The sequence below is a fragment of the Neophocaena asiaeorientalis genome, unplaced genomic scaffold (genome assembly GCF_003031525.2).
Source record: "Neophocaena asiaeorientalis asiaeorientalis breed wild unplaced genomic scaffold, Neophocaena_asiaeorientalis_V1.1 scaffold371, whole genome shotgun sequence".
NCBI classification, from domain to species: domain Eukaryota; kingdom Metazoa; phylum Chordata; class Mammalia; order Artiodactyla; family Phocoenidae; genus Neophocaena; species Neophocaena asiaeorientalis.
Genome location: NW_020172369.1, coordinates 4854830 through 4866184, shown reverse-complemented (window position 1 = coordinate 4866184; position 11355 = coordinate 4854830).

The following is an 11355-nucleotide window of genomic DNA, read 5'->3' as shown; positions in this document are numbered from 1 at the left end:
TTTTATAGGTGAAACAGTTGCTTGTAAGTGTATGTAGCTAGCAAAAGACTGATTCAGAGTCAAGCTCAGAATCTCTGAATCTAGGACTCAGGCTCTTAACTACTACAAGATACTGCTTTCTTTAATTTATGTATTTATATAAGTGGGAAAAAATATTTAGAAGAAGGAAGTATTCATCCTGAAGGACCTGAAATGTCTGTATAGCCTTAGCTTGGGGCTATGTGTGGCAAGAAAAACACATTTAGCAAAGCTGAAATGGTCCATATTTTTTCCCACTTCTTGTTCCAATGATTGACTGGATTGTGGCAGACATTTTTAGCCTCTGAGACCTGCAGAGGGAGCATGTAGGCTTGAAGCTCTTTCACTGTTTTGTTGGCTCTACAAACCACAACTTTAGTGTGTTGGAAGCATGATAGTATCTTGAATCCACCCCAGACTGACTGTGACCTCTGTTAACCTCTATCACCAGACTAAGCTACAGCTTCCTCATCTATAAAACTATGGAGAACTATACTAAATGGTCTCTGAGGGTTTTTTCCAGCTCTAAAATTCTATAAACTTCACTTGCAGTGCCAGTTTAAGTAGGAACATGGGGTTCCTAGTACCAAAGACATTTATTCATCTTGCTGAAGTCACACTATTTAAATATGGAGTCATAGTTCCAGGCAGCATGAATAGTAAAAGACAAACCAAACTATTGCCTCTTCTCAAATATTCTGATTTATTGACTATGCACAAAATTAAGATGAAGGGGCTTTGAGAGTAATATGTGTATTGTAGATAAGTAAAGGTATTATGGAAGATAATACCACTGATAAAACAGTAATCATAATAATGTTCTTACTTGCATTAATATTGGTTTATGGTAACCAGATGTATAACTTCTATAAATCCAACTTAGAAAGTCAGTCATTATTGAGGCATGTTTATAAATAAATATTCCTGACAAAGAATTATAAATGACCAAGAAGCTCATGAAAAAAGTATCACTATTACCAAGAATCGAAGAAGTGAAAATTATGGCAAAGAAATACAATTTTCTACCCCTCAAGCTCATAAAGATTGAATGAAAGTGTGGTTTGGCAAATCTTTCTAAGGAAAAATTTGGTGATATATTTGGGATTTTGTATACTCTTTAAGCCAATATAGTTTATCTCCAGAAATTTATCCTAAACAGATAACCACACTGAAAACTACAAAAAAAATTCTATTTTTTAAAAAGAGACCTAAATAAATGGAGAGACAACTTGTGTTCATAGATTAGAAATCTTAATATTGTTAAGATAGCCATAGTACACAAAGAAATTTACAGATTCAATGCAATACCTATCAAAATTCCAATGCTATTTTTTCCAGAAATGGAAAAGCAGATCCTTAAAATCATGTAGAATTTCAAGGGTCTCCAAGTAACCAAAATAATCCTTAAAAAAACAAAGTTGAAAGACTCACACTTCCCAGATTCAAAACTCAGTACAAAGCTACAACAATAAAAACAGTGAGGTACTGACATATAGACCAGTGGAATAGAACTGATAGCTCAGAAATAAACCCATTCATTTATGGCCAATTTCTTTTCAGCAAGGATTCTAAGATCATTCAATGTGGGAAAAAAATAGTCTCTTCAACAAACGGTGCTGGGACAACTGGATATCCACATACAAATGAATGAGTTTGGATCTCCACCTCACTGGATCAACAGCCTAAATATGAGCTAAAAACCTTAAAACTCTTAGAAAAAATGTAAAGGTAAATTTTCATGAACTTGGATTGGGCAATGGATTCTTAGATATGACCCCTCAAAGTATAAGCAACAAAAGAAAAAAAAATAGACACATTAGTCTTCATCAAAATTAAAAACTTGTGCATCAAAGAACTTTATCAAGAAAGTAAAAAAGACAATCTATAGAATGTGAGAATATATTTGCAAATTATGTATCTGATAAGGGTCTAGCATCCAGAATATATAAAGAAATCTTACAACTCAACGACAAAAAAGACAAACCAAATTAAAAAAATGAACAAAGGACATGAATAAACATTTCTTCAACAAAGGTATACAAATGGCTAACAAACACATGAAGAGATGCTCAACTTCAAGGTGACTAGAGAAATACAAATCAAAATCACAATTAGATACCATTTTACACCCACAAGGATGGCTATAATTTAAGAAAATGAACAAAAATAAATGTTAGCAAGGATGTGAAGAAATTGGAACACTTATATGCTGCTGGTGGGAATGTAAAATGGTACAGCCGCTATGGAAAACAGTTTTGCGGTTCCTCAAAAAGTTAAGCATGGAATTACCATATGACACAGCAATTCCACTGCTAGATATATACCCAGAAGAATTGAAAACCGTTACTCAAACAGGTATGTGTACACAATATTCATTGAAGCATTATTTCACAGTAGCCAAAGATGGAAACATCCAATCCATGATGAATGGATGAACAGACGGGTTATATCTCTGCAATGGAATATTATGCAATCATAAAAAGGAATTGATTAGTGACACATGCTTTAAGGTGTATGAATTTTAGAAAGATGCTAAATGAAGGAAGCCAGACACATGGGATAACATATTGTATGATTCCATTTATATGAATTATCCAGGATAGATAAACCCATAGAGATAGAACACAAATTGGTGGTTGTCAGGGGCTGTGGGATAGGGGAATGGGGATAATTTTATAGCTATATTTGGAGTATAACCTTTAAAAATTGTGAATCACTATAGTGTACACCTGTAATGTAATATTGTACATCAACTATACTTCAATAAAATTTTTAAAAAAAATATTTAATTTTATGTTATGTGAATTTTACCTCAAATTATTTTTTTAAAGTTAGTAGAGGTTATCTTTGACTAGGGGTTTTATGCATGATTTCTTTCATCATTTATCTGTATTTTAAAAAATTTAACAATGAACAGTATTGTTTAAATAGTTCGGAAAAACTTATAAAGAAATATTAGCTCCCAAGAACATGACAATTCAAAGCTACACTTTAAGGCAGCTGGAAAAAATGGCTAAGAAAATTCTAAACATTTTTACACACTTTGAGAAAAACATGTCTTTGAAAATACTGTTAAAAACATAATGTTTAGAATGTTCATCTTTGTTCATTAGCAATTAAGGTTTTTTCATGTATTGCTTCCTAGAACTCTTTTAAGCAAAATAAGAAGAATGGCAGCAGAAAAGTTCATAGACTTACTTTAGAGCTAGTGTCTTTGGGAGAAAGGAGAGTTGGTGAGAGGGATGAGATAACTGTGATGAAAAGGTAAATTCAAATCTACTTTTATGAAAGAAACAACTAACCATTTAGAGAATGAGAGTAAAGTCCATTTCACAGCTGGCTTTGTTTTCCCTCCCTTTCTCTGCTTGATATAGAATTGAGAGAAAATAAATGCACAGTACTCTTTTTTTTTTTTTGGCTTTAATCATAAAACTACTCCCTGAAGAGTTTAGCTAGGGCAGTTGAGTTTTGGTTTGAAAAAATTAGAGAAGCAATAAAGGAGAAGGATATGCACTTCTCATGGCTTCTAATTTCCTTCTGTAATGAGTTTCCTGCTTAAATGTGCATGCAGTTTGTCCTCCTTCCTGATGGGAAAATATGTGCAGTAGCAACTTTTCCAAGAGCCAAGTTTCCTTCTAGTGCTCAGTTTGCTCCGTTGGGGAAAAATACATACTATTAGTACCAGCCCAACCCTGTGTGGGACACATTTGGAAAAACATGGAGGGTGTTGCTAAAAGGAATAATGGATCAGAGCTTTTAATTTGTCTTGTTGTGAGCTATTTACAAGAAGACCATATATATTTAATAAAATAATTAGATACTACAAGAAAAAAATGATGGCAGAATGTGTTTCTCAAAGTGTGGTATGCTGACCACATGAATCAAAATTTTCCAGGTGCTTGTTAAGAATACAAACAGCAGGTCCAACCCTAGAACCACAGAAACAGAGACCTTGGGAGATAACACTACTTAAAAAACAAAAAAACAAACAAACAAACAAAACCTCACAAAAACACACCTATGTACTAAGCTAGAGGTCAGTGAACTATGACCAGTGGACCAAATCCAGCCCACAGCCTGTTTTTGGAGGTGAAGTTTTGTTGACACAAAGCCAGTCTTAGTCTGTGGTTGTATTTGTGTTAAGATGGAAGAGTTGAGTAGTTGTGTCAGAAACTCTACAGCCTGGAAAGCTTAAAATGTTTACTATCCAGTCCTTTACTGAAAAATTCTGCCACCCCTGTTCTAACACCTCTCAAATTCAAATGTGCATACAAATCACTTAGAAATCATTTGAGAAAGAAGATTCTGATTCAGTAGGTCTGGGGTAGGCCTGAGAGTCTCTCAGATCTCCCAGGTGATGCTGATGCTGCCGACTTGTAGATCACGGTTAGTAGCATGACCCAGAGAAGTGGTTCTCTGAATATGATAAATGCAAATTCTCAGCTCCAAGGCAGACCTACTAGATCAGAAATGCTGCAGGTCAGACCCAACAATCCATGTTTTATCAAGCCCTCCAGGTGATTTCTGATGCTAACCAAAGCTTGCAAACCACTTGTCCAGATTTTCCTTATGCAGACTAAACCTCAATAACCACTATTTCAAAGAGCCTAAAATCATATATTTACGCTAGACTCCATTCTCATTGATCTCCTAAACATAGTATATATTTGTTGATCATTATAATCAACACGGAAGGAGACATTGTATGAAATTGCCACTTAAAACCATATTATATATTTTTTCCTTATATATTCAGAATGGCATGATTGGATAAATAATATTTCAACTGTGTCTTTCTTTGGAGGGAGGGTGTCTTCTATTTTTGTGGCTGCCCAAAATGGTTTCAAATGCCATATCTTTTCTAAAAGGACCAATAGAGGGAGCTGGTGTTATAATCCTCATCCTTAAAGACCAGGGGAATTTTTCCTCATTGGCTGAATCAAAGAAAGAACGACCTCTTGACTCTTCCTTGAGTAAAATGTTATTGTTTGCATGTATAGTTCCTACTGCCCACGTTATATGCAGCTCTTTCTAATGCCGAAACAGCTATATGATATATTCAAACTGAGTGTGACCTGTAGGTAATTCTATTCAATTACTTTCAACAGTCACAAAACCCCCTAATATATTCAAACAATGTTGACGGTACAAGAGACTCCTATAACACAGATCCTATTCTCATTATACATATGGTTCTGGGGAGAGCAGGTGTTAACAAAAGCACGTAAATAAATCTAATTATATAGAATATGATCCCTTTCCAAGATTAGAGAGGAACTGAGGTAGATGTTTTTGTGCATTTCCTAGAAGTGGCCTTTGGGGTAGATGATATGAGTGGTCACAGGAGGAACTGAGCCATGTAGCACTGAGCTGAATGATGTCCCTTACCATAGCACTAGAAGAAGTAGGAACTCTTAATCTAATTGTCCAGTTTGTCAGCAGGAGAGACGGTGTTTACAACATGCAAAAGAAGATATTCCCAGGAGTGAGAAACAGCACACAGATGGCAAGTGGATCATACTTGTCCCTTGTCTTTATCTCCAGGAAAATTCAAAACCCATGACTGGCGTGGGTTTTGACTCCATGGTTCAGGAGTTGGCTTTGCTTACCCAGTTAATGATACAGTTAAAGGATTGAAACAAATGATATTGTATCAATTTGTCCTACCAGCTGACTTTTTTCTGATCAAGGACACCATTTGATGGCACATTTTGTACAATTATGGGCCAAGTACTTAGTGCAGTGGGGACTAAATAAATGTTTGCTGATGTATGAAGAGACGGATGAAGGACTGAATGGCTGACTGGATTGATGGAATAAAGAGATAGTCAAGGTCTGGTGAGGGTGTTATCAGTGGGAATGAAAGGAAAAGACAAACTAGAGAAATGTTGTATATATAGCTAGACTCAGGGTTTGATAATTATTTAGATACAAGGATATAGAAGTCAGTGGATACAAAATGACTGTTGACTGAGGGATGATAAGGTCTTGAGCACTAATAAAAAAATTAGAAAGCTAACTGAGCTTGGGTGGTGAGTATCCAGAGATGTGTTTAACTCTAGACTGAATTTGGAGGATCTATACCATCTAGGATGAGGTAAACAAGAGGCTGTTGGAACTGCAAGTTTCAGGTTTGGAAGAGAGATTTGGAATAGAACTAGAGATTGGAGTTGGCTTCAGAGCGATCTTAGGATAGCTCAGATATATGATCAAAAGAAAATACATTCAGTCACAAATGAACTGATCCATTCCGTAGCATTTATCAAAGACCTAATGTGTTCTCTACTCTGGGCTACAGGCTGAGGAGTATAATAGACAACATTTTTAGAGTCTTTATTATATGATAGGCACTGCCTGGCACTGAGGTTGGAAGAGTGAATTTTGATGAAACTTAGATTCTGGTGGGGAGAGATAGAGAATAACTTAATAAGTAAAATATATCCTCTTAGGTGGTGATATGGAGGAAAGTAAGGCTGGAGAGCAAGACAGAGGATATTAGGATTAGGGACTATCAATTTTAAATAGTGTGATCAGGGAAGACCCCACTGAGAAAGTAACATATGCACAAAGACCAGATGCAGGTCAAGCAGCAACGGTATATGGGAAACAAATGTTCCAGGCAGAGCAGCAAGTAGCAGGAACGCTAAGTGCAAAGGCCCTGGGGTGGAAACATGCCTGGAGAACTGGAAGAATGTCAAGAAAGCCAGTATTTCAAGCAGGGCTAGAATAGAAGAAGGTGAGGTCAGGGAGGGAACAGAGACTAGTGAAAGTGACTTTGGCTTTCACTAAGAGTGAGATGAGAACCTGCTGGAATGATTTTAGTGGAGGAGTGACATGATCTGACTTACATTCTCATAGTATCACTTAGGCTTCCGCTGCAAAATAATAACTAAAAGGGCAAGAACAGAAGCAGTTAGGAGGCTAATTCAGGTGAGAAATGATCGTGGCTCAGGCCAAGTTAATAGCAGTGCAAGTGGAGACCAGTGGTTGCATTCTGGATCTATTTCAAAAGTAGAGCCAATCAGACTTGGTGATTGATTGATTGTAGGGCATGAGAGAGAAAGGGGAATAAAAGCTGACGCCAGCATTTTTGGCCCTGAGCAATGGGAAGCATGGTGTTATTCCTGGCAGGATGGAGAAGACTGAAATGGAGTTTGTGGGAGGGAACAAGGGTCAGGAGTTTTGTTTGGACAAGTTAACTGTGAAATCCCGCTGGACGACCAACTGAAGTCATAGAGGATACTGGCTTATATATGGGTCTGGAGTTCAGGATGGAATTCCAAGCAGGAACTATAGACGTGGTAGTTTTCCTGTACAGATGGTGTTTGCAGCCTGAAGTGGATGAAATCACCAAGGGAATGGGTGTAAGTAGAGAGCAAAAGCTCAAAGACTTTAACCTTGGTGCATTCAGTATTTAGAGTCAGAGAAAACCATAGGAAATGGTAAAAGAGAGGGCGTCCAGGAGGTTATATGAAAGGGAAACGCAGATGGAAATAAGTACAAGTATGTTTGTACTTATTATAGAGGGCCTTCAAAAGAGAGAGAGGTTGAATTTATCAAAGTAGTGAGCAAACAAGAAAGATCTGATAGAGAGGGACACACTGGAAGGGGGGGTCATGGTGTTCCAGACAGAGAGGGATGAGATTAACACATCCAGCTCAACTTTGGACCCAGATTGCCTGGAATTGAATCCTGGCTCTGCCACTAACTAGCTGTGTGACATTGGTCAATCACTTAACTTCCTTGGCCTCAATTTCCTCATTTATATAAAATAAGGATAATAATAGTGCACATGATAAAGTTGTTATGAGAATCAAATAATTTAATATTTGTAAAATTCTTAGATTCCATAGCACGGTATGTGCTTTGTAGAAGTGTTTGGATTTGACAATTTCCTGAATGATCATCAATGATTTTGGAGAGAGGAGTTTCTATTGGGTTTATAGAATAGAAGCTATCCACTCAAAGGACGAAGGAGGAAGTGAGTATGAAAAAAGATAGAGAAGAGTAAACCGAAGAGCCCTTTAAAAGATAGTTTCAAAATATATGTTCACATTAATTTAATGGAGAAGGAACCCTATGATATTTCCAGGCACACCGAGATGCCTGTATTCAAAACCTATCAGCTCTTTGGTTGTATCATATAATAATTTCCTGAATTTGACTGTTTTTAGTCTACAAATGTGGCAATTTAATGATTTAACCCAATATCCCAAAATATCATATGTTAGGTTTCTTACTGACTAGAAGTCAGATCCTTAAGTCCTTTGTGTCAACTACCAAGTCTAAGTCTAGACAGAATATCTGAACCGTAAAACTGCCGAGAACACTTTGTGGTTCATGAGACTCATGGATAAAGGATAATGAAAATTGACCAACTATTAATTTCATTTTTAGTGTTTGTCAATAGCTTAAGCTTTATGTGAGGAATAATAATTTCTATAATACAGGATTAGAAATAATCAGATATCTTTTTTTGCTAGATTTCCACACATACTCTGAAAATAAAAATCTTGCTCTAGATTCCTCAATTTTTAAACTAAGTATTTTTGAGAGTGAAATAGCTATAGTAGAATGAAACTATGGTAATTCATCTGCTAGAGACATCATTGAGTGAAAGTAACTTCAGTGAACTTGATTATTTTGGACCTTACTCCTTGCTTCAGTAATTTTTTTCTCGAATATAACTGCTTTGAGGCCAATGATGTGAAGGGCATGTAGAATGCAATTAACAGAAGAAAAATATCTCTTGTGATTTGATGTTAAGCAGAAGTGATGTAGTGTGACATTAAAAAACGGTATCAGAGGTTCACAGTTTGCATTTCACTTTAATTATATCAATTTCAGACTCTGGAACACTGCAGTTTCACACATGCTTAAATAAATTATGTCAGAACCCATACTTTTAGGTCAAAAATTTTTTTTGGAGGAAGTTTCAGAGACAGATAAGATGGAAACAGCAATTCTTTGTCTTTCTGGCTACTGGACCAGAATAAGCTCTTAAAGTTTCTTTTATCTGTAAAGATCTGTGGTCATGATAAGGAGTGATTTGAATGGAATTCAAAGCCCCTAAGACAAATGACATCATTTCCAGTATGCTTGGGGCTCATGGAGGGAAAGTGGTCTATATTAATTCTACAACTCTCCACTCCCTTTATGGAGTTTCAGACCTAAATATTTTTTTGAAGTTGTAAAAAACAAACAGACAACAAACAGAGAGACTAATATAATTTTTTCACAATTAAAGAATTAAACCATTTTTTTTCCAAAGAAAAATTTTAAAGCTCTAATTATATTTGTTTTATAGATATGAAACTAAAACTTTAAGATATGAATGCTTAGGCTGTATATTGCTCGTTGTACAGTGGATGTCCAAGCTTAACTATAACATACCATGCACTAAATCCTATTCCACACATTCTTTTCAACGGATTAGATCAATATGCAGGAATTACATATTTTCTTCCCTGTCCCTCCTTAGTTTAATAGTAATGCTCTTTTGCCCCTCTGGTGCTCATGTCCTGCCCTCTTCTCCACTTAACCCTTTTCCTGGACACATTCTGTGATAAAAGTTCAAGTGCAAGTCATTGCAGGGGTGGGAAGTCCTCATCTGGGAGACATTAGTTATACTGTAGTACTAGTTATACTGTAGTACCAAGTAAGCCTCAGGGGCATAATGGGTACTTAGATTCTGAAGAAAGCATTTGAGACTACAGAGAATACCAGCTTCAGACATTTTAAAATAGACCAGTTGTTTGCTGGGGCCTAGGACTGTGCTTTTGGAACATTTTTAACATGTGGTAAAAACCTTGAGAACAAAATAAAACTTACATTTTATATTGGTTCCATTTATTTACTTTGTTGACAAATAGGTTAGGTAATTCTATTCATAATGATAGTTCCCATTCACTGGATAATATATGTTATATTTACACATACAGTAAACATACATACATACGTAATATAGCCCTCATTTAAATGGGTATTATGATCCTTCTTTTTTTTTAATTAATTAATTTATTTATCTATTTTTGGCTGTGTTGGGTCTTCTTTGCTGCACGTGGGCTTTCTCTAGTTGCAGTGAGCGGGGGCTGCGCTTTGTTGTGGTGTGCGGGCTTCTCACTGCGGTGGCTTCTCTTGTGGAGCACGGGATCTAGGTGTGCAGCCTTCAGTAGTTTTGGTGTGCGGGCTCAGTAGTTATGGCTCGCAGGCTCAGTTGCTCTGTGGCATGTGGGATCTTCCTGGACCAGGGCTCGAACCCTTGTCCCCTGCCCTGGCAGGCAGATTCTTAACTACTGCGCCACCAGGGAAGTCCCATGATCCTTCTTTAAAGATGAGGAAACAGAGAAAGTAAGTGACTTGGTCAAAATCATACAACTCGTATGTAATAGAGCTAAAATTCAAACTCTGTCCCCTCTGGGTCCAAATTCCACCCTTTTCCACCCTGTCACACAGTCTCCAAAAGGAGCCCTCAGATATTTCTTAGTCACATATCACCCTCGTGGTTGTTAGTGTAACCTTGTAAAGTGGAAAATCAAGTTATTGTGTGGTCCCCTCAAAATCCACTTCCTTAACTGCTGAACTCGACCAACTCTAGCTGCACTCAGCCGACAGGTTAAAACTGACAAAGTAAAAAGTTAGATAGCCCCTAACTATTAAAATAATAAGAAGAATCTTTTATAAGCAAGGATTAGTAATAGACATAGAATTTCATTGAACCACTTACTTTTTCCGGAGACACTTAAGATATTTCATAGTTCTTTAACTAATGCTTATATTTTCTTGTTAAAAATAAATATTCCCAATTAAAGCCTAACATGAGAAAGAGAGGAACACACAGATCCTATGTGTACAGCTTGGTGAAATGTCACAACATGAAACCATTCTTGTAATCATCTTCCAGATAGAAAACTTTGCCAGCACTCTGAAGCCCCCTCATTCCCTTCTCAATGGCTCCACCTTCTCTCCTTCTGAAAAGAAACCATTGTCTTGGCTTCTAACATCATAGATGAGTTTTATCTATTTTTGAATTTTTTTTTTTTTTTTTTTTTTTTTTTTTTTTAGCTGTGCGGAGCAGCTTGCAGGATCTTAGTTCCCTGACCAGGGACTGAGCCCAGCAGTGAAAATGCAGAGTCCTAACCACTGGACCGCCAGAGAATTCCTATGAATTTTTAATAAGTAGAATATTCACGTTTTTAATCTCTGTGTGGATTCTTTCGCTCAACACGTTTGTGAAATTCATCCAAGTGGTTGCAAGTAACCATAGTTCTTTCATATTCACTGCTGAATACTATTCCACTGTATGAATATATCACACTAAAAAATTCATTCTACTGT